Source organism: Cervus canadensis, chromosome 13 (genome assembly GCF_019320065.1).
Source record: "Cervus canadensis isolate Bull #8, Minnesota chromosome 13, ASM1932006v1, whole genome shotgun sequence".
Taxonomy (NCBI): Eukaryota; Metazoa; Chordata; class Mammalia; order Artiodactyla; family Cervidae; genus Cervus; species Cervus canadensis.
The window spans coordinates 33,262,620-33,287,996 of record NC_057398.1 but is presented as its reverse complement, the minus strand read 5'-3'; positions in this window follow the sequence as shown (position 1 = coordinate 33,287,996).

Genomic DNA, 25,377 nt, shown 5'->3' with positions numbered 1-25,377 from the left:
AAATCTCCAACATTTCTGCTTTCCTGGCAACACTTTACGTGCTCCTGGGAAATTGGAACCCGATTCTTGAACAGTTTCGATGCAGAGGCTTTTCTTGTGTTATACAAGAGGTCACAAAACTTTCCACAGTCTGGAGAAAACGGACGCTGTTCGGGATGGGAAATAAAATCCGGGGGCAAGGGTGTGGGTGGCCCTGCATTCATGACCCGCAACTCTCGGCTTGCTCAGCATCCCCAGAGGCCTGAGGACACGTACACAGGTAGAAAGGGGTCCCATCTAATATGAAGCAGAGGCCTCTATTCTAGCCTGAGTCATGTACTCCCAAAATTGATATATTGAAGTCCTAACTCCCCAGCACCTCAGTCTGCAGCTGTATTTGGAGAAGGGCCTTGAAAGACATGATTAAGTTAAAAGAAGGCCATTGGGCCCTAATCCAATGTGACTGGCGTTCTTATAAGAAGATGAAATTTAGACAGAGAGGGACACCAGGGATGCGTGTGCAGAGGAAAAGCCTCGTGAGGACACAGCAAGGTGGAGGCCATGTGCAAGCCAAAGGGAGAGGCCTCAGGAGACACAAGCCTGCCAGCACCTTGACCTTGGACTTGCTCTCCAGGACTGTGAGAGAATACATTTCCCTTGTCTAAGCCCTCCAGTCTGCGATTTTGTCGTGGCAGCCCAAGCACACAAACACAGCCCCTTAGAAGGGGAATTTACTAACCTTAAGGTGCACCAATTAGCCACTGCAGACATGCGGGCACTGTAGCTCATGCACATAAAGGCACAGAAACAGCCCCAGCAGGCCTGAAGCCAGGTCTGGGGGCTGCAGCTGCTGCCCAGCCTGGGGCATAGCCACTCAGGCTCCAGTCCCAGCTTCTCAGCTGATTCACTGTGTTCCCTGCGCCTCAGGTTACCCTCAGCTAAAATGGGGGTAATTGTAGCACCTGCTTCTTAGTGTTTCCATGAGATTTGGATCCAATCATATCTTTAAAGCCCTAAGCGAAAGTGCCCAGTGTAATGGAAAGCACAATCAATTCCACTTGTTATATCTTATTTTCAATCCCTCCTCAACACACGATTCCACTCTGACTGCTTCAGGCATAAGGACAGGGAGGAAGTTCCCATGAGAGTGAAAAAGGAAGAAAAGAGGGCCCATTTGAACAAGACTGGGCACAAGGGGACCTGGACAGTCATCAGATAAGATTTCTCGAGCCCTTCTAACTGCCCCCAGACTAGTCACCACCACCCCGTCTACCCCACCAGCTACTAGACGACATTCTTAACCTGAGCCAGACTGAGTTTCTGAGTCAGTAAAGAAGTCTGGTGTTCAATGGGGTTCTCCTCCCAAGCCTTTCTAGGGAGACAGAAATATCTAGGGACAGGACAGGAGTGGGGATATGAGATGGAAAGGATGGAAGGATAACCTGGGGTGGTCTGAGGCGGTAGGGAGCAGGTGAAAGAAGAGCCCAGGGACCAAGCAGTGATGCTGGGCCAGGCCCCGTCAGAGGCCAACATGACACAAATGTGGAACTCCCCAGGAGCTCCTCTCACCGAGCCTAGAAGAATCCAGCCCACAGAGCGTACAGAGAAGTGGCCCGAGAGAGCCCTACACTAACTTTAGCCATTGGAATTGTCTGATTTATCAGAAATATTTGTCACCTTTCCACAGGCCAGGATCATATCTAAAATATGCTAGTGGTTTAAGGAGAGGACAGGATTAGGTGCCCTCAGATAGGAAAAGCTCCTCGTAGCACTGGCTCTGAGGAGTCCCCGGGTCCATCCCAGCTCAGAGGGGAAGGATTTATGATCAGAGAAGGGACTTTGTCCACAGGAGCAAGGACAAACTGTGGGTACCCTGGGCCAGGAGATTGGCTACACTAGAACCCCGTCTGCATGTCAGTCAGGAAGTTGTCAGGACCCCTGCCTCACACACGAAGAAACAAAACCACAGGTCTGCACTTGACCTGCGTGGATTTCTCCCTCGTGGGTCAGGCTAGTTCAGGGGAAGCTGCACATGAGGAGGCCTGGGAAATCTCAGCCTTTTTCTGGGAGGAAGCAGAGCACAACCTGAATGCAGCAAGAGCCATCCAGCCAACTGGAGACACTGCCGAGCCTGCAGCATAGAGGTGTTGTAAAACCCACTTTAAATCTATGTTTAAATACCTGTGACGCTGGCCTTTTAATCCACTGCCCTGGCAGGGGTACAAGCTCTTGCAAAGATCGATACCCGGGACCACAGCTGCCCGGATGGACAGTACGTGCATGTGGTGGTGACCACGCAATGCAGGAAGCAAGAGCCGGACACAGGGCACCCAGCGTGGCTCCATCTCCAAACTGAGAGAAAACTGCTGGAAGGACCTCAGGTTGCAAAGCACCAGACGCAGGCTCCAGAGCTGGAGCCTGGACCCCTGCCTTGGGCCAGGTTGGGGAGGGCAGAGTGAGAGGTCTAGCATCTCCCCACTTGTATCCCACTGCCCCAGAAAGAGGCCAGTGTGGAATCTTGAGGATAAAAGGGAGGAAGAAGTGGGGCCCAAAGAAGAGGTGAGCAGAAGGTGAGGGCATGAGCCTGGGATGTCAGCTCTAGGGCCTGTAACTCAGGTGGGGTTCCAAAAGGGGATAGGATAAGCCCTCACGGTCCCCACAGATAAACACGCTTCCACCTGTGTCCAGTCCCTGGAGACACCCCAGGCCTTGGACTGCCCGCCAAGCTGCTCTCCAGAGCCATCCTCCTACTGACAACCCCTCCTCAGCACCTGCCAAGTGTTCCTCGGTGACCTGCCTCCCATCCATCCATGAACTCTGGCCTCCTCCTTCAGGGGCCATCAGGTCACTCCCATCACTGCATGGTTAGGGCCAAAGATAGGCCCGGATTTAAAAGGCGCTCAGCAAACACCAGCTATGTTCCCCTTGCTTGAATGCCTATGTCTGCTTTTCTAGGGCATTGTTTTCAATGTCTTTGTTTTTATCAGAGTACTTTTTCCATTTTCTAAAATAAAAAGAGCTGGAACAGAAATTCCTCCCAGACGCCTTTCAGACAATCACACACAACTTGAGCAAATAGGTCAGACCACAGTCCCCTTTCCCACCTGGCGGCAGCATGTTCTAATTGCAGGTTCAGCTATTTGAGTGGTTAAAAATAAATTATTGAAACTGTAAATTTAAATATTCAAAAGCTCCACGGTAACATCAAAAGAGGTCAGCAAACCATGCGTGTCTGTAATGCACCGTTTTCCTGGCCAGCTCCAGGGAAGGGACAATCCTAAAGGTGTGTGACTTGAAGCCCCCTGAGCTGTCACTCTCTGGCGTCCTCTGGGCTCCAGGGACCAGACCCATGTCTTCAAGCCTTGGCACAGTTGGTAAAGAATCTGCTTGCCAATGCAGGAACCACAAGAGATGTGGGTTCAATCCCTGAGTCAGAAAGATCCCCTGGAATAGGAAACGGCACTCACTCCAGTATTCTTGCCTGGAGAATCCCATGGACAGAGGAGCCTGGCAGGCTACAATCCATGCAGCCCCAAAGAGACACAGGACTGAGCACGCGTGCTTCTGCCCTTGCTGAGCACTGGAAGAATTACTGGGCTCACAGGGGGTCGTCGGCAAACTGAGTGAGAACTGAAACAGCCCAGTTTGTGTCTGTGGGACATGACCTCATATGGAGGGTGCCCAGGAAGGAAACTGGGAGCAGGGTGTTCTGCACTGGAGTGGCAGATCCTCAGATCCCCAGATCCTCTGAGTCGGGGCTCATGGTGGAGAGAGATGATCTCCACCTCTGAAGGCTTGAGTGTCCAGGAAGGTAAACCCCTGCGTGGGAAAGACGAGAGAATGGCCTGGGGCCTCCCCTGGTGACGGGGCCACAGCCCCCAGATAAGGATGGAGCCGTCTGAGTGAAGGAGCCATAGGACACTTGGCCACTGCCCGGGAGTCTCTCTACATGGGGGTTGCCCCGCACAGCTTCTGAAACAGAAAGGGCATGAGGGGCGTTCACTGTGTGACTGAAGATTAAGAGATCACAGCTCCCAAACATGAGCTGTGCCTTAGATCCCTTCTCGTGCGTCCTCTCACCTGTGCCCCATCTCACACGAGAGGCAGCGGTGCTCTGGGCGCTAAGTTCCCCTGGAGCCACTGAGAGGCAGAGCTGAGCCAACCCAGGGCTTCAAGAGGCCTCACGGTCGTAAAAGGAAACCCCTGGTTTGTAGGGCTTTGCTTGAAATGAGTTTCCAGTTAATACTTACTATTCACCAGTCACCTGTTCTCATCCAGTCTCAGAGCAACCCAGCAAGACCATCCTGCAGATGACAACACTGACCAGAGAGGCTGCCTCTCCTGGGCTCACAGGAGTAAGTGGAGGGCTGTAAGTCAAGGCTAGGTCAGCCTGTCCCCAAAGGCCACGCTGCTGTCTACTCTGACCAGCGGCCCCGCAGTGAGATGGAGTCCCCCACAAGGCACAGACTGCCTGCACCAGAACTGGATCTTTTCCTGGGGTGCCATCCCAGAGACTGGGAGAAATGGTCCTGACCCTGCCTTCTGTCACCACAGTGCTCACCCAGCCCCTCCTCAGAAGATGAGTTGTCACTTGGCCTCACTAGTTGCTTCCAACAAACCCCACAGAAGTGAAAGGAAAAACAAAGAATTAGAAGATGAACACGTACATAATGTGCTCTAGCAGGAATAAGGCCCCGAATCGTCCATCACTGTTGCCTACCATCCTCAAACTCAGAAAAACCATAGAAGACCTGCTGTGTGTTGTAGGAACCAAGAGATCTGGGGCAGCTGTCCTCTCTTCCCATCATTCCTCCTGGTGGAGGATGGAGTCTCTCGGGGGTGGGAGTGGGGGAAAGCTATCCATGAGATAGCAGGAAGCTTCTGGTCCCCAACCTCCAGCTCATGGTGCTACGCCGGAGAACAGCAGGAAAAGAAGTGAAGAATGCAGAAGTCCCCTACCTGGGTGTGGGGGAACCACGTGCCAGCAGCGACTGACTCAGAGGTGATGAGGGTGGACAGTTTGCAATGAGCTGGGCAAGCCCAGGGCCCAGCCTCCACCAGGGACTCAATCCAACAAGGCTGTCGGAGCACACAGCCAGCTGGGAAGGGGTTCCCAAGGTGGGTGAGGACAGAGGGATCAGGGGACAGCAGCAAGATTGAACCTGAGGCCAGATCAGGGTGAGGGGACTGCTGGATGCTGTGTTGCTAAGAGTCAGCTCTTGTCAGGAAGACTTGGTGTTCCTACAGGCAGCAGTCATTCATTCATTTGTTTGTTCATTCCACCAGTGTGTGTGGAACATCAAACACTCACCAGGCCCTGTTGGATGTGCTGGAGACACAGCAAAACAGACAGACACCATGTCCATGGGGTTGAGGGACCCACACACATGTGCAGAAGAGGAGCACTCCAGGCAAGAACAGCCAGTGCAAAGGCCCTGGGGTGAGAGTGGTCAAGAAGCCCAATGACCAGAGTGAGAGAGGGGAGAGTCGAAGGCGAGCTCAGAGGGACACCGGAGGCAGGTCCCATGAGGGCTTGTTGGTCATACCAAGGACTCTGGCCTCTACTCTGAGTGACAAGGGGACCCCAGGAGGCTTTGTAGCCAAGAAGTAAAATGACCAGGTGCATGTTCTAACAAGACCTCTCAGGTAGGTGTGGTCAGAGTGTAAGACAGGAAAGCAGAGAAACAAACTGCAGGAAAGAAGAGAGGAAGCTGCTGCCGTGTGTCCTAGTATCTAACCACGGGGTGGAGGTGACCTGGAGAGAAAACATGCCACTCACCCTTCAAAGCTGTTGTAAAGGGGAAAACAGAAATGGAGTCAGAACTGGAGGTGGAAATGAGCAGACAGGCAACTTTCTATGATGGGAGCACATGTGGACACTGATGAGAAAGAAGAAATGGAAAAGTAAGGCCGTAGAGGAAACTGCCAGCACTGCACAGAGAAAGGAAAATGGCAGAAGCTATGGCTCAGAATAACTGGGACTCAGGGTCAAGTTCTCACGTAAAACGTGTCCTCAGCCAAGGGCACAAATAGCCCATCTTCCCACTGGCCCAGTGGTGTCTTCTCTGCCCCGCACAGCCCTGTTCCACCCTGTGCCTCCGCTGAGCCAGCCAGGGGCTGGGTGAGGACTGAACATTCTATTCTGACAGCTGGGCTTCCTGGTGAGAAAGGGGTGAGTGAGTGAGAGGGAGGAGCAAGTGGGGCCTGGGGAGAGAGGCGGGGAGGGACGATGGATGGAGTGGAAGAGGAACAGTGGGGAGGGTGTCAGGTCAGGTGAAGACTGCACTTGAGGTCCAAGGTCATGAATTCAGAGCCAGCTAGGCATCAAGACACTGCAGTTGTCTTCGGGGCCATGAGGCAGGTGCAGACACAGAGCAGGAGGGAATTGGGTCTAAGGAGGGTGACATGTCTGATGACGTGGGAGAGGGCAAGGGACCCGGTGGGGGATGCAGGGGAGCGAATGACCGGTGGTGGGATCCGAGCTAATTCGGATGGACCATCAGAATATGAGGGACAACGAGGATCACTGGGTTCCGGGGGATTCTGGTGACTGAAGAAGGGAGGGATTTGGGGCACTAGGAGGAGGGAGCACAGATGCTGGGGGTGGTCCCCAGAGGGGTTTCTGGAATCTGACAGCATGAAGGGTGAAAAGGTACTGACACCAGATCCATGGCAATGGGAGTGAGTCAGTGAGAATGTGGAGGAGGAGACTGGGGTGGGGGGAAGGTCAAAGTCCTGAGAATCTGAAACAGAGAGGCTTGGGCTGGAGAGCGAGCCAGTCAGACTGGCAATGCAACATCCAGGGAAGGAAGGAGAATGACCACGACCAGTCGATGACCCCAGCATTGGTCTAGAACAGTGGCCCCAGCCCCTCGCAGCAGTCTGAGCCCCATGCAGCCCACCACTTGTCACTTCTCCGCCCTCACTTCCATCCATGTTCCCCCTCCTGTTCACTCAATTCCACCTCACAATCTCCCAGCCATCCTTCAAGGCAGCCAGGCACAATCCCATCAGCAGGACACTGTACTTGTTCGCTCTTGAGCGGACGTCCCTCCCCAGATGTGCACATGGCTCACTTCCCCCTCCCAGGCTTTACCCAAACACTGGGGCTGGCATGCCTGATAGCCTGACTCCCTACTTAATGTTACCCAGCCCCCATCCTGTCTATTCCCTGCCCCTTCTTTACTTTCTCTCATGGCATGGGTCACCCTCTGAGACATGAAATCTAGCTATCAGCCCATTGACTGTCCCAACCCTCTCCTCCTACTGGAGTATAAGCTCCACGAAGGCAGGCACCTAGACTGTTCCAACTGCTGCATCCCCAGCATTCAGGATGGTGCCTGGCATACACTAAGGGCTTAATAAGTGTTTGGGGGATGAGGAAACACTTTGAAAAGCATCTCAGCTTCCTAGCTCTTCGTTGCTTCTTTGTAAACAGGAGACACAAAAAAAAGGATGGAATCAATCAGAAAGTGTAGCATCCTTCATCACAATTATCCCAAATTGAGGATCCAAGTGAAGGTGGGAGAGAGGGTGGGCTGTCCACACGGGTGGGGGTTGGTCTTCCTAACAATGTTTCCAGCTTTCAGAGACAGACCAGGCAGTGTACCTCTGTATTGTTCATATTGACCCCACTGACCTCCAGCTTGGGCCAAAACCCCAGAATCAACAGGCAGTGAGTGTGTGACCCCCACACTGAAACCCACTGAGCTCACGATCCAGCTAACAGCTGACATTTGGGGTCAAGTTAACCAACTTGACTTTCAACTACATTCCCCTTGAGTACACTATTGGGGAGCTACTTGTGAAAATGAAGCGGCACACTGTACATTTCTGAGTCGGTCTGGGACTCGGGAGATTTGGCCTGTCTGTAACTTTAATTTTCAACTAATTCCTAAAGCTGGAGGAGATTTGCAACACAGGTTGATGGATCATCTCCAAGTCTCGAAAGTCCTATGAAGAGTTTCAAGTGCATCTGGGGAAAGTCTCATCACAAAGCTGAGCTTCCAGGGGTTGTCCCCGCCTTGGAAGACTCAGAGACCGTTCAGGCATCACGTCTCCACAAGTGTGCAGAGCTATCTGCACAGGCACAAGCCACTATCCCAGTGACAGATGAAAAGAAGGCAAGGGCTTGGTTAGGAATGCTCAAGACGCTTCTGAGAAATGCTGGATTTCTGGCAGAGCTCAACAGGATGACAACTCATGGGTGACATAGAGAAAGCCTCTCCAGGCAAAGGTTGCCAGGAGCAGTGCCCACCATATCCCCAGCTCCCTGGCCCTTCCAGAGCAATCAGTAGATCCATTTGTCTCTCTAGAAGACCCATTTTCCTGCAACTCTTTGTTTTTTAAGTACTTTTTCGCTGTGCTGGGTCTTCATTGCTGCACGTGGGTTTTCTCTGGTTGTGGCAAGCACAGGCTACTCTCTAGTTGCAGGGATCAGGCTTCTCATTGTGGTGGCTTCTCGTTGCAGAGCACAGGCTCTAGAAGGTAGGCTTCAGTAGCTGTGGCAAACGGGCTTAGTTGCCCCATGTCATGTGGGATCCTCCCAGAACAGGGATAGAACCCATGTCCCCTAAATTGGCAGGTGGATTCTTAACCACTGGATCACCAGGGAAGTCCCATTCCTGAAACTCTTAATTTACTAATTCCATCAAATATTAAACTTTTAATTGCATTTTGTTTTTCAAATGACCCCCGCTGTGACTACCTAGTTAGTGTTTGTCTCACTTGAGCAATTACCTGGACTCTAGCAATTGCAGTGGTTTATTTTACCTTGGAGTGACTCCCGTCCCTTTTTCCACACTCAAAAATTTCTCCTTGTCATAATAATTAATAGATTCTCTTCCTGCAGTGATTATATTCAGATTATCTTAATAAAGCACAGCTCTGAGTGCCATCCAGCCAAAGTCTTATCCCCACTAGGCCAGAAAGACGCCACTTTCCCTGCATGAAAAAAGAAATTCTCTGCCTCCCAGGCTCCCAGATAGACTGTACAATTATGACCAGGAGCATTCCCTGCTCTCAGGATGATTTAGCTTGGAATTCACTAACTGATTAAATGGAATTAATTGGAGAGAAGGGGTGAGAAAACCAGAAAGTCATATGGCAATAGAAATTCCAGGGTTTTTACAGAATCTACCCAGGGCACAAGAGCTGTGCTCCTAGGGAGGCGTTAAACTTGGGTGGATGCCATTTGAACATATCTCTTGCATGGCTGGCACCTCACCACTGTGCCCACTCAGCCAGTGGAGAATTTGCACTTATCAGCTTCACTATCTAATCCTCATCACCTCTGAGAAATGAGACAGCAACAAGAAACTCAGGAAACAGAAGAAAATGATGCTGCAAAGAGCTTCAACACAATCTCTCTGGGGACAAAGGCCAGTTAGATGACAACTTCCAGGAAGACCCAAGCCTCAGGATGCCTGGTGAGAGAAGCAAGCAGAGGGAGGCTGCTGGAAAGGAGAAGATGGAACAGGGAAGAGAGAAAGAAAAAGTAGATGGAAGAGAGGAGGAAGGGGTAGACAAAGAAGAAACAGAAATCTACTGGAGAGAGCCTGAGACACCACCCTCCAGACCTCGGTGTTCGTCCCTCCATCTAGAATCTTCTCTGCTTCCTCCTACATCTAGAAGATGCTGTGTCCTGACTCCAGGCTGTACCCAAAGCTAACCTTCTCTGTGGAGCACCAGCCTCTCACCGAAGGGGGAAAATGCATCCTCACAAATGTCTAGTCAGTAACAATCAACCCTTAAATTTCAGGGGCTTAAAACAAACAAAAAGCTTGTTTTTGCTCAGAGATCCAGGCTGATTGATGGAGGCACTGAATCCAGGCAAGTAGCAAACAACATACTGGCTTTTAAAGCCTCTGTCATAAGAGACCCACATTGCTCTGCTCATGCTGCATCAGCCAAAGCTGGTTGTATACCCACCTGTAACCTCACAGCGGGGAAGGAAGTGCACATGCCCCCAGGGGACATGCATATATACTGCAGTCAGCACTGAGGCCACCTCCATGTCACCCTAGGCCAGTAGCCATGGGGGCATCACCCCATGACAGCCATGGTACATTGTTTTTATAGTTCATCCTTTTACCAAGCCTGAAGGAAAAGCATGACTATGTGCATTTTTTACAGATGAAGAGACCAAGGCCCAAAGAAGTCAAATATCTTCACTGAGGTGAGATGTTTAGTAAGAAAAGTGCTGTCTTTGAAGACTGTCTTAAATGAGCACAACATGCCTAGTCCTGCCCCACTCCACACTGTTTTCTAAATGGGATATCACTGGCTCTTCTCTCCTGCTGTGAAGGATGCTGTAGCCTTGCCCCCACAAGCACTGGGAGCTCAGCCCATTCCCCTCATCAGGAACCTTAGACAGTTCCTGTGGTCACCAGCCTTTGGGAACCATGGACAACTCCTGTGAGCTCTAGGTTTTAGGAACCACGGACAGCTCCTGTATTCACTAGCCTTTGGGAACCATGGACAGCTCCTGTCACTTCTACTCAGTTGCTAAGTCCTGTCTGACTCTGCGACCCCATGGACTGCAGCACACCAGGCTCCTCTGTCCTCTACTATCTCCCAGAGTTTGCTCAAATTCAAGTCCATTGAGTCGGAGATGCCATCCAACCACCTCATCCTCTGTTGCCCTCTTACTCCAACAGCTCCTGTAGTCACTGGCTATGTATGCCGATGCCTCAGGCATCTGAGGACAGTGTGGGAGTTCTAAGTGCCCAAGTTCTGCTGTCCTGGCTTCCTGCTGCTCCCGACGACCATGCTCAGACCCAAACAAGCCAGTCGGAAAAATCTGGAAGACTGGAAACAAATACCCTGCCTCCAAGTTTTTATCAGTGTGAGCTTAACTTTAACCATGTTGGCTGCCAGCTTATTAAATAAAGTAAATTAGGTCTCAATTATTTGCTTACACACCAGGCTGAAAAAATGAAAATTTCAATTTAAAAGTCATATTGCTATTATCATGCAGAAGTGGTTTTGAAATTGGACTTTTTGCACACTTCTGCCAAGAGAGGTCAGAAGTGAGAGATTTCATGAAGCGGTCTCTTTCCTGTCAAGGTACCCAGTCAGAGGAATCTCAGGCCCTTTCAGAGCACCTGGGTTCTGAGCCTCTGAAAAAGCAGTTTGGACAGGAATAGCAGCACCTAAGCTGTTCATTTAAGCTATTTCCTTTTATTCAGGTTTAAATTCCACATCACTGTCAAACACCCTGATTAACATTGCCTTTCAGTATCGAAAAATCTAAACCAGGTACGTTCAAGGCCTCTGAATTTACACTTTCTAATGGAAAGGGAGAGCCAGTATCAGGTAAAGATGTGTTAACTCCAAACCCTTATCAGTCACACAGTCCAAGAGCAGACATTGGAGGACATCTTCAAAGAGGAAACTCTTGAAATGCACTCCTTCCACTTTATTCAGGCTCCATCAGCACAGAGTGCTTGAAAAGCCAATTTCATATCTTGAATTGGAAGAACTAGGATTCTGAAATGTCGGTCACATTCTAGGGTCCCCCTTTGCAGAAGCCCTTTTTCCTCAAGGGCATCTACAATAAGCATGTAATGGTTCTAATGGCATAAAAATAATATTTCAAATGTAGATATATTTAAAAGTTTAAAGAGCTTGAGGTTGGCCTGGGGCAACTTAATGACTAGTCAGATGTACTTGAAGGGGGATTTTGTGCAGGATGGAGATCAACTGGTTTCTATTTCAGCTGGGGATAGAATAAGCAGGAAAGATGCTTCCAAGTGCAGCAGAAGGAAGGCAGACAGGCAGGTGTGGCTAGCGACAGTCAAGACTTCCAGGAGAGGTTGACCAGCACTCCAAGAGGCAACATGTCAGAGGGAGAAAAGGCAGGCTTTAGGGTTCTGCAACCTTTCAGCTGGGTGACCTCAGGCAAGTTACCTTTTAAATGCACCCAAACTTCTGTTATGTGCTTTTTTAAAATGGGGATAGCATTAGCACTGGCTCTTTGGGGTTTTTGGAGGATTAAAAGATAAGCATCTAACATCTGCTTGGAGTCTGGCACATAGTTACAAGCATGATAGACTCTTCAGTGCAGTTTGTGGGTATAGGTTCTACTTTACAAGGTCTCTTTGTGTAGAAGTTATCACCAATCAAGAGATTGATTCATTGGCTTTATAACGATGGCTGCTTCCAAAAAAAACAAACCTCCAGAATCTATATAGAAATCCCTTCCACATGTGGGCTTGGGGCTTTGTTTTAAGTCAAAATGACAGGATGAGGTAGGAAGAAGAGATACAGCTGGCAGACAGGAATAGAAAAGAAAAACGCAAGAGGGAGGAGGAGGGAGCGGCAGAGAGGAGATAAGGAGGAGACTGGAGGAAAGACACCAGGAGGATGCGAGGGGACGCCATGCAGGGATAAGATCCCTCTCCAGAGCAAGTGAAGAGCTGTGCTTCAGAAGGTCACCAGGAGGCGGGGGAAACTTCCTGCCTGGGGCTCATTCAGGCTCTAAATACCACGTCTTCAAGGTTGGGGAGCACAGCTCCTCTCTCTCGAATCTGCTACATCTGTTTACTGGATGCCCGTCCTCATGTGCTAATCACGCCTGTGCCTGTCCAGCCTGAGCCTTTCGGACCTGCTGAAGCCCCCCAGTCCATGCCACCAGAAGGCACAAACCAGAAGGCACATTGCAGATGCCAGGGCTTCCCCAAGAACACTGCTTTCTCTCTCTCTCTCTCTCTGTTTTCCCACCTCCCAGCCAATCAGAGTAGGACCCTACGACCAGTCGGTGGGCTTGAGTTCACAGGCCCAGCAGCTGCAGCCCCGCGGTCATGGCGCTGAGCACCTGCTCTGAAGCCCTGGTGATCCATGTGTGTGCGTGTCCATGTGCCACCCCTGCAGAGGCATCAGGGGAAATTCCCGCTGAGGGCGGATGGCAGCAGTGCATCCTGTAGATCACTGTTCCTGGCTTCATCCACTGGCAGCCCCAACAGCCCCCCAGAGGACCCAGGAAAGGCATCCACCCTCCCCAAGACCCATCTATCCTCCAAACATTCCCTGTGAGGAATGTGAACACCTGCCTCCCAAACCGCCTCTCCCCACGCAGCCTGGCTCCTCACAGAGATTTGTGTGCATCTATCATTCCACTGTGTTCAGGCAACTCAGGCATTTAAAACTGGGAGAGAAACACGCACATGAGAAGCCTCACAGAGGCTCAGCCAAGAGGACCCCAGTGTTTGCTAAATGCAGCCCAGCTCTCTCCCACCTCAAAGCCCTAAAGTTCTCCTACCAGCCACCCACCAAGGACAAGAACATCTTCCCCGGAAAAAATATCCCGGAACCGCTGCCAGTAAAGGCCAGTATTTCTGACTTTGCACTAACGGCATCAACATACAGGGAAGATGCCCAAAGAGGGCAGGGAGGGGAGCCTCCTGATTCCCCGAGAAAGAGTCCAAGCCACTATCTGGGGGTGTGAATGTTGCCTTTGATCCTCCCCCTAAGGACGGCATTATTCTGGCTGACATTCATCAAGCATGAGATATGGGCCAAGCACTGAGCTTTTAAGCTCACAAACTGCATCATCCCTTTTTAACCAAACAGCTCTAGGTGGACAGCAGTATTACTGAACCCACGTTATAGAGAGAGGAGTACACACACACACACACACACACACACACACACACACACACACACACACTCCTAAGAGAAGCTAACCCCCAAGACTGCTGCAGGAAATGGGTTTTGAGGATGAAGTTCAGGTCAGGGAGGGGAGTCCCTCCTACTAAGTGTGAGCCACTTCAGCACCAGGAGAGCCAGGCTGCGTGGGGCCTGCACAGGGCCTCGGACTCGAATGTTCCCCAAGCATCCACCAGCCCCCACTGCCAGGCTCTGCAGCTGGGTGGACCCTCCACAAGTGAGAAGGCGAGCAGGACTTCAGGCCCACAGCCCACAGCACACCCGGGCCAGTTAGAAAATTTAGGGGGATTTTGTCCGGGTTTTGTTTTTGTTTTTTTTTTTTCTTTTTTGATCCAACTGTCAACTTAAGACGCTCTTAAACACCTGCTTTCTACCTTATTACAGTGACCTCTGGTGGTCAAGAGCCAGACATTGCAGGCCCAAATTAGAATTACCTAAATTGCTTAAAATCTAGCAACTCTAAGTAACAAAGGGCTGGCGGTCCTTTAAGAGCTTTCAAGAAGAGCAGAAGCAAAGAGAGTGAGAGATGGGAGCAACCGCCAGGTTGCTGGCTGAAGACTGAGCTGGCTGTCACCTGACCCCGAGCAGAACCCCGCACGGGCTCCTCAGATGACGCTCCCCGCAACAATGCCAGAGGCGCCCGAGCTCCCACCCAGGCTGCACCCCAGCCTCCGTTCCCCTCCCCCCACAGCTGGTGGCCTCTTAGTGCCGGGCTTAAGGGCACAGGCTCTGGGAGGCTGTTGGGATTCTGGGATTCTGCCCACAGCCCAGCCGTGTCAAGGGGCCAGAGGAGCCCCAGTGAGGGGTGAGGTGAGGCAGCGAGAGAAGCATTTGCTCTGGAGTCATTTTGGAGACTGGAGCCTCGGGCTTGATGGGTGGGCAGAAGGAAGGACAAAACCCCAGCGATGTGTGACAGATATCCTTTCTGCCCTAAGCCAGATCAGTGGGCATGTGGGGGTCCAGGGCAGGGTGCTTCCAGGGGAGATGAGGCTAAGCATGGCCTCCTGTGGAGTGGAGAGCAATCGCCATGAGAAACACAGCCCTGCCCCCAGCTGCAAGCAATAAAGCTTAATCCCTAAGACCACCCCTAAACCATCCTAGACAGACACTTTCAAATCCTAAAAACTCTTCAGATAAAGGAACCAACAACTCAGAGTCATCCAATCTAGTAGCCTCTAGAAGCTTCCAGGTCCTCATCCAGAAGGTAACATGTGATCTCAACTTCTTGGTCCATGCATGGAGTTTTGGCCAAATCCCCAAAGGCAAATGACAGATTCTCCCAAGGTCCCTGTGAGCACCAGTCTGGACAGTCAAGGCCTCAGTGTTTAGAACATGAAACAGACTGGGTCGCTCTCCTGGTCTTCTCTGAAAATCAAGCTGGATGTAGAATATCAATATTGTCTCAATTTTCCTTTATCTGCAAGGAGACGTCAGCAAACCTTTCTGCCAAGGATTGTACAAGGACCATTAAAAGGAAAATGTCCATGGTAATTGTGCCTTTCTGCATATTTCTTCACTCCAATATTCTATAACATAATAATGTTTCACATTTCTACAGAACTGTCTTTTCAGCATGTTTTTGCATTATGCTTAATTTCGTAAGAGTTTCTCAGCCCCGCATAACGACACAGTTCAATGCAAAATCAGATATAAATCTAGCTTAAGAGACTCTCAACAGGAATTTCATTTAAAACTGTAAATGTTAAAAGATTCTAGCTCTGATTTATGTTATGTTGTGTGTGTTTCAAAGAGCGAGCTTCACCGGCCCTCTTAAACAATAGATACACATGAAATCCAGGCTTTCATGGGTCTAACTCGACCTACCACGCAGGCAAGAGGGCAGACAGGCCAGACTGTGGTGAAAAAATGCCAGCCCCCAGCCCAGCTAGGGCCACGTGTGTGAAACGAGAGGCGTATCGGACTCCATCACCTGTGCTGGCTCAGGGGCCACTTTTAAGGAGTAGTTTTTCAGCATCCTCTCATCTCTCTGTTCCTCCAAACACTGGGGCACCACATAACGGCCCTCATGTCTCTGCTCCCACTTGGCCCCGTCTTTAGAAAACACAGACAGAAATGGAAGAAGAGGCAGAGAGTCCTGAGGATGGTTTTCACCTGCTTGCTACCGGCTGTGTTCATGACCCTGCACGGTAAACTCCAGTTCCTATTCACAAATAGCTCTGGGAGATTGGCAAACCGACAGTCCCGAACGCTATTTGAAATGCACAGGTCCAAGTCTTCTGGAGCTGTGAGCTGCAAATTCTCCATGGAATGAATGAAGCTGGGGAAGGCGTTCACATCCATTGTCTCAGCACATTTAAGACAATTTTAGAATGCAGCTTATTTACATACTGGGCTCTAATGACTCTGAAACAACTATCATAGGCCGTCATGTAAAACTGCATCCAGGCAATTTTATTGCAGCCTATCGCACACATGTTGAGTTTAGACGACTTGTAATCCACAAATTATTTACATTGCACAAACATCTCTCTGGCCCTGGCATTATACTAGAGACAAGAGACAACACAGTGGCAGTAGATTAAATTGAAATATGCTGGAGGCTTCTGAAACTTTAAACTCTATTCCAAAATGCTAAAAGTCAAAAGACTCCCAGTTAGCATTTTGGAACTCACCATGTCTAAAATTTCACTTGAAAGGCGGCGCTATTGTGAGTTGCAACCCCAAAAAGAGTAAGCCACCACTTTGTAACTGTAAAATCCATTTATTTTAGGAAGATTGAGGGATCCAAACCCTCTGATAGCACTTAACATATTAAAAAATATGCACTGCAAAGCTCTAAAAGTTCCTGAATTCCTCCAAAAGAAATATTTTTGCCACTTCTAATGGACTCCACCCAACTCCAGGCAGGAACTGTGGGATACACGCCCCCAGAAATAAAGCAGTTGAAATGACTTGACTATATGTCTTTCCAGGAAAGTAAATTATATATAGGTCTGTACTCACACCCCCCACTCCCCTATAGGTTACCCATTTTTCCTCCCACACTCTGCAGCCCACAGAGATGAAGAGAAAATTATCAAGTGGGCTTAAGCACTTGGATACCTAATTGCAATAAATCTCAGAGCCTCATCATTCCATCTTTCAGAACTTTGGTTTCAGACTTTAAAGCGAGTCCCATTAGCCAAGTTGACACATGCCAATTAGCTTCATGAGTTTCACAGAATAAAACACCCCTTGAGATAAGTCACCCCACATACCTGCACGATTTCTACATAGTCCCACTGATTTTTCAGTATTTCAATAAAATCAGGCATTTATATGATGATGCAGATGGGCTTCCCAGGTGGCACTAGTGACAAAAAACCCTCCTGCCAATGCAGGAGACATAAGAGACACAGGTTCAATCCCTGGGTCAAGAAGATCCCGTGGAGGAGGGCATGGCAACCCACTCCAGTATTCTTTCCCAGAGAATCCCATGGACACAGGGTCACAAAGAGTTGGATACAACTCAAGTGACTTAGCACACAGATGTCAAGAAAGTGCCCTTTGTTTTAATTCTTTGTCCTCAGAGATATCGGAAAGGACACTGGACTTCATTAAGGACAAAACAAGGGTCTCCAATCAGAACAGTGCCCCCATTTTTGTCTCTTTTGCCACTTGAAATGCAAGGGACGCCTGAGTGTTTATGTCTTTACAACAGAAGCAGAGCTTCCTGTAACTATGCTTGATGATGATGAAGGTGATGATGATGGAGGAGGAGGAAGAGGAAGAAGGAGAAGAAACCAAAATGCCCTGCTCCAAGAATATATTAAATGGTACAATTCAAACTTTATCCACTTACAAAGTACACTGCTCGATAACTCTGCTCCTAACACATGAGCATCCAAAGTTGTTTGCCATGATCCATGTGGACCCACATATATAAATATTTTTGCTTTTTATATAAATGTGTTCATATAATACCTATTTGTTATAAAACTAATTTTTCAAAAGAACTGTAAACAAATAATGAACTCAAATATATGCATGTTTAAGTATTTGGGAGGGAAGTGTACTAATGTCTGCAACATTCTCTGAAATGAATCAAAACATTAAGATGAGTGGATGAATAGATGGATGAGTGGATGAATGGATGGATGAGTAGATGGATGGATGGATGGATGGATGGATGGATGGATGAGTGGATGGATGAGTGTATTAGGGAATGAGTGGATAAATGAATGGATGGATAAGTGGATGGATAGATGGATGGATGTTGAGTGGATGAATGGATGGATGAGTGGATGGATGGATGGATGAGTGGGTGGATGGATGGATGCGTGGGTGGATGGATGGATGGGTGGGTGGATGAATGGATGGATGAGAGGATGGATGGGTGGATGGATGGATAGATGGATAAATGGATGGGAGAGTGACTGAATGGATGAATGGGTGGATGGATGGATGAGTATGATATAAAGAATAAAATGTTAATTGTGGAAGCTAGTTGGTGGGCATATAGGTTTCACCACAAAATTATTTCAACTTTGTTATTGTGGCCCAGTCATTAAGTTGTATATGATTCTTTGCAACCCCATGGACTGCAGCATGGCAGGTTTCTCTGTCCTTCACCATCTCCTGGAGTTTGCTCAAACTCGTGTCCATTGAGTCAATGATGCATCCAACCATCTCATCCTCTGTCACCCCCTTCTCCTCCTGCCTTCAATCCTTCCCAGCATCAGGGTCTTTTCCAGTGAATCAGATCTTCATATCAGGTGGCCAAAGTATTAGAGCTTCAGCTTCAGCATCAGTCCTTCCAGTGAATACTCAGGGTTGACTTCCTTTAGGATTGACTGGTTTGATCTCTTTGCTGTCCAAGGGACTCTCAAGAGTCTTCTCTTTTTCAATTTTACAGTATATTTAAAATTTTCAGAACAAAATGGCAAAAAAAACCTGATTTTTTCTGTAATAATATGGCATGGATCTCTTTCCATGTCAATATATACAAATCTCTTTATCCTCTTTAATGATTGCCCAAGATTCCCTGGCATGGGTATACCACAATTGGGTAACCAGTCCTTCACTGATGAATATTCAGGTTACTTTATTCACACTGACAATGCCACTGTGATTATCCATGTAAATATGCCTTTAAATACTTATGACAACTTTTCCATAGGATAAATTCCTAAATGTGGAATTGTTCACTCAAAGAATATATTTTTTTTTACTTTTGCTATATAATAATAACAACCGTTCACATCTACTGTAAGTTTACTCTGTGCCCAAACTGTTGTAAGTACTTTTCATGGACTGTCTCTTACTCTTCATAACAACCTAATCAAGTAGGTACTATGTAGCCTCACTTTATAACTGAGGAAACTGAGGCTTGAAGATATAAGATGACTTGTGCCAGGTCTGACAGACAGCAAGTAGTATTCTGACTCCAGAGCTTTTCACCATCATGCTTACAAATTATGGTCAAAAGATTAAATCAATACATACATTCCTACCAACAGTGTTTGAGAGTCATTGCTTTCCCAGGTTGTACTGTTTTCAAATTTATCTGAAACATAAAGAAAACACTGTCCATATTTCCAGATACCATGAAGACAGATTTGAAGACCACAGAGAAAGCACAGACTGGATAAGGCAGGGAATGGAAGCCTTGTTAATTAGACAAGGGCACAAGGAAAAGTGCAACGTTCTGCCTCAACATGGGATTCTCTCTGTGGCAGGGACCCTCTCCTAGCTCTGCAGAAATACTGTCAGGTGAACATACCTACTGAACTCTCAAACTTCTACATTTAAACTCTATAAATCCCCAAGCCACCTTCCTAAATGAACTGATGTAATCTCAAATATTCTGCCTCTGTTTTTCTTCATCAGGCAGTTGTAAGCAGAAAGGACTGCGTGAGTATGTATATCATCTCTCTTCTCATCATCCCTTCAATTAATTCAACTAGATCTTTAGACAATGCTTGATGTGTGAGTGGGATCAACAACCTCAATGAGTTCTTTTGTTTTATTACCTAAAATATTATGAACAGTCCCATTACAAAACCAAGTCTTCCCATGGCAGGCTACAGTGCTCGACTACTGAGTCGTGTCTAACTCTTTGGCCTCATGGACTGTAGCCCACCAGTCTCCTCTTTCCATGGAATTTTCCAGGCAAGAATACTACAGCAGTTTGCCATTTCCCACTCCAGGAGATCTTCCCGACCCAGGAATGAAACCTGTGTCTCTTGTGTCTCCTGCATTGGCAGGCAGGTTCTTTACCACTACCCTCCACCTTAGAAGCCTCAGCAGGCTAGACAGTACCAGCCCCAAACTTCCCAGGTCTCACCAAAACACAGCCTGGATGCAATTAGCCTCAAGGACAGGAAAGCTACAGCCACTGAAATGATCCCTTTGTAGACAGCAAGGCATCAGCCAAGCTGAATCTAGCTGAATCTTGCAACACAACCAAACAGTAATGATATCTAATAATACCACTGCACAACTGTTGCTGAAGGAGCAAACACAAGGTAACGGATACTGGCTCAGAGAGTAGAAACATACGAACAACCAAAAAAATAATGAGTTTGGAAGAAAAGCTAAAGGAGAGAGAGAACAGCTTCAGATGAAAAGTCAATCATCTCAGACATTAGCAGAGAGGAAAAAGCACAGACCTAAAACCCAAAAGACCTGGGTTCCAGTCATGGCTTCACAACTGACTCACTGTAGATCTTGGGCAAGTTATGTATTTCAAGGAGTCTCAGCTGCAGAACTGGGATAACAATTCCCACTTCATAGGTGATCAAAAAGCTAAGTGTGAAGCTGGGTGAAGTCCCTGGAAGATAACAGTCTCTCCACACACAGTAGCTGTTGGCACCAGGATAATACATGGTGAGCTCACTGAGTCCTCAATGAGAGGTTTTCACTTAGAACCTATGAGAATCTATCATATGCTCACATATTTCCTCTTTTTGTGTACTAATTGAGGAGGGAAAATATGAAGAATTTTAAACTTTCCAAAAGTAACAGAGAAAAATATCATAAGAACCCACCTGCCAGGAAAGTAAGTTGGCTCAGCCACCATGGAAACAATATGGAAGTTCCCAAAAAACTAAAAATAGAGTTGCCATATGATCCAGTGATCCCATTCTTGGATATATATCTGGACAAAACTCTAATTTGAAAAGATACATGTGTCCCTATGTTCAAGGCAGCACTATTCACAACAGTCAAGACATGGAAGCAACCTAAATGTCCATCAACAGATAAACAAATAAAGAAGATGTAGTATATGCATACAGTGGAATATTATTTGGCCATAAAGAAGAATGAAATAATGCCATCTCTGCAGTAACATAGATGGACCTAGAGATGATCATACTAAGTCAGATATAGAAAGACAAATACCATGCGATATCACTTATATATGGGATCTAAAATATGACATAAATGAACATGTCTATGAAACAGAAACAGACTCACCAACATGGAGAACAGACTTGTGGTTGTCAAGGGGGTGAGCAAACCAGGGAGGAATGGATCATAAGTTTGGAACTAGCAGATGCAAACTGATACAGAATGCATAAACAAGCTTCTACTATAGAGCACAGTGAACTATATTCAATACCCTGTGACAAACCATAATGGAAAAGAATATAAAAAAGAATGCATATATATGTATAACTGAATCACTTTTCTGTATGGCAGAAATTAACACAGTATTGTAAATGAACTATACTTCAATTAAAAAAATACCACCTGCCAACAAACCACATATGAGTCTTAATATTCTGCTAGATTTCCTCAGAGTCATATTTTAGAAATAAAAAACAAGAACTGCATACATAACTAGATCTCCTGTTACCTAGCCCATTTCATTCTCTGTCCTCCAAGAGGTAGCCACTATTTTCCATTTTATTTTTATTTTACTACATATGTAAGTACCCATAAACAACATACACTTTTTACATTTAGGCTTTTATAAATGGTACCATACAATACATTACTTTCTGCAACTTGTTGTTTTTCCACTCAGCTGTTTGGATCTCTAAACATACAAACAGATATCACTTTAGCTTATCCATTTTACCTGCAACATACTATTCTCTATATAAATATACTATGATTTATTTATCCATTCTACAACTGACGACCATTTAATTGTTTCCAAAATTTGTATTAGTATAAACAATACCACAAAGAACATCTTGTATATATCTCTGTGCACACGTACAAGAGTGTCTATAGGGCAACACTTCTCAAAATACAGTCTGTGGCCCCTTGAGGCATCCCCAAGACCCTCTTATAGGACTGTGAGGTCAAAATTATTTTTGCAAAATACTAAGAAGTCACTTGCCTTTTTCACTGTGTTGACATTGGCATTCCTGGAACAAAAGCAATAGTGGGTAAAAACTGAAGGGCTTTGGCACAAATTAAGGTGGCAGTGACAGGCTGCACTGGAAGTCACATATCTTCATCATCATGCACGTACAGAAACACACTCCAGTTCTACTCCAGGACTCCTTACTGAAGCAGTACAAATTACTGATTTTATTATATCTCAATCTTCAATTAGATGTCTTTTCTACACTCTGTGTGACAAAATGGCAGTATACATAAAATACTTGTACAAACTCAAGGATGACGGCTGCTATGAAGAAAAACTCTGTGTGACTGAGTTGCAAGCTCGCCTGGCCACTTTTCCCACAAAATACCACCTTTATTTGCAAGCATGCCTGACAAACTGGTTAATTAGACTTGGGTGTTTGGTAGGACTTCTTCTTCTGGTCAAAATGGAGTAATAACAAGGGCTGGATATAACTTCCTGCTCAAAACAACTAAAAAGCTGGACAACATACAGGAAACATCAGTTTTCTAGATAGTGGACATCAGGCAATGAAGGGAAGTAATCTCTGAGAGATGGATAAAAAATGAACTGAGCTTCTTGCAAGTAAAAGTTTCCAGGCTGTGGCACAGGAAGGGAACGCAGGCGGAGCCCAGCATTCTCCCGAGGAGCAAGAACTAGGAGTACTTAAGGGCATCAAGCCAGCTGGAGGTCAGCAGGGCAGAGAACTGGAGAACTCCAGAGCTCTCAGGGCTTCTCTCTCAAGTATTCAAATACATACAGAGCAGTGCCAGAAACTACCTGAGGCCATGAAGTGAATCAACCAAAAGAATTAGAGGAAACAACCACCATCATCCATACTTGGACCCGGAAAGTGCCTGTTTCCACCAAAGCATCATAGTACCTAGGGCTCAGGGTAGAGTACACAACAGAATATTACATCAGTAGTAGGGGGAAATTAGCTCTAAATCCAGTGATGCTGTGGACCCACCTAACAAAGTGAAAAGGCAAGGCCCGAACAGATGAAGCTTATTCCAATAATATAAGCACATTTCAGGAAAATGCTCAAGAATATTTATAGGAACAAAAAATGTATACAGTAATCAACATGGTGAAATTTATAATATCCACGATCAAACAGAAATTTTCCAGGCATGCAAAGAAGTACGAATCACAATGAGAAAAAAAATCAGTCACAGCCAAACCAAAAATTTACACAATAATAATATTAGTAGATACGAAGATTGAATATGTTAAGAGGAGATCTGGAAGTTTTAAACATGTCATTCCTAAAGAATAAAGATGTAATAAAAACCTAAGATGCAATCTGAGATGGAAAACACACTGAGTAAGATTAACAGAAAATTAGACTTCATGAAAAGAAAATATTGGTGAACTTAAAGACTTAGCAATAGAAACTAACCAAAATGAAACACAGTGAGAAAAAAAGTGAACAAAGCATCAGTGACAACTTTAAGCAGTCTAATATATATATAAAGTTCCCAAAGGAGAAGAGGAGGCAGAAAAAATAATGGCCAAAACTTGTCAAATTTTACTAAAACAATGATAAATCCATAGATCCAAGAAGTTCAGTAAATTCCAAGCACAAAAAAAAAAGGAAGAAAATCTACACCAAGGCACAACATAATCAACTTGCTTACAACCAGTTATAAAGAGAAAATCTTCTGTATACCTGAAACATTGTAAGTCAACTATATCTCAATTTTTAAAAAGTAAAAAATAAGAGAAATCTTCAAAGAAGCCTACAGATAAAGTGCATATTATGTCCAGAGAAACAAAGATATGAAAACTTCAGATTTCTCATCAGATACAATGCAAGCAAGATAGAAGACAAGGAGCAACTTTTTAATGATGTAGAAGTTGAAAACAACTTTCAAATATAAAGATGTTTTTTAGAGATTCAAAAGCTGAAAGAATTCATGATCAGTAGATATGCAGTGCATTAAATGTTAGGGGAAGTCACTCAGGCAAAAGGAAAAGGATACCAGACGGAAATCTGGATCCACAAAACGAAATGAAGAACACCAAATACGGTAAGTATGTAGGGAAATAAAGAGATTTTTTTCATTGTTTTACTCTCTTTAAAACAAAATCAATTATTGGAACTTCTCTGGTGGTCCAGCAATTAAGACCCCACACTTCCACTGCAGGGGGTGGGCACAGGTTTGATGCCTGGTTGGGGAACCAAGATCCTGCATGCTGTGCAATGCAGCCAAAAAATAGAAGAAAAAAAGTTAATCAACTATTTAAAGCAAATACAATAAAAATGAATTGTGGGAATTTTAACATATCTAGAAGTAAAATGTACGAAAAGAATAGAAAAGGATGGAAGAAGAAATGGAACTATAATATCCTAAGATTCTCACTGGTACTACATATGAAGTGGTATAATATCACTTGAAAGGAGATTATGATAAATTAAACATGTATACTAAAAATTCTATAATAACCACTAAAGTAATAGTCATAGCAAACAAAGGAGATAAGATTGTATCATAAAAATTCTCAGTTATTTCATAAAAAAGTATAAAATGAGAAAAGTGGAAAACAGGAGATGGGAAAAATAGAAATCAAATGGAAATTCAACCATATCAATAGCCACATTAAATGTAAATGGTTTAAATACTTCAAATAAAAGACAGAGATTATAAAATGGCTTACAAAGCAAGATTCTACAAACCCACTTTAAATATAAAGACAAAAAATAAGTTGAAAGTAAAGAGGGAGAAGAAACTATACCATGAAAATGCTAACCAAAAGAAATCTGGAGTGGCTTTATTAATATCATATAAAATAGATTTCAGAACAAAAAATACTATCAAGGATAAAGAGGATGATTTCATAATGATAAAGGAGTCATACAATTAAAAATACCTAACAGTCATAAATGTTTAGGCACCAAACAAGAGAGTTTCAACATATATGAAGAAAAAACTGATAGCAATACAAAGAGAAATAGACAAACCCGCAATTCTAGTTAGGGACTTCCACACTCTTCCCTTAATAATGGGCAAAACAAGTTCACACAAATACAGTAAGGATGTAGAAGACCTGAACAATGCTATCAACCAACTTTACCTAGCTGATACTTACAGAACATTCCAACTAACAACTTCAGAATACATATTCTTTTCAAGTACACACAACATTTACCAAGGTGTATCATATTCTGAGCCATAGAATAAGTCTTGGTAAATTTTAAGTAATTGAAAGAATTCAAGTCACACAGAGTATGCTCTCTGACCACAATGGAATAGATTTAGGAATTAATAACAGGTAATGGGCAGACATTTTTAAATGAACATAGTAAGAGTATCACTTTGACTATGCATATGGTCTGCAAAAGACAAGATCTGAGTTTTCAAATAAAAGCTAAAATTTGGGAAAGCTTGTATTCACCATCATGAGCTTGACCACTTACAAGACTT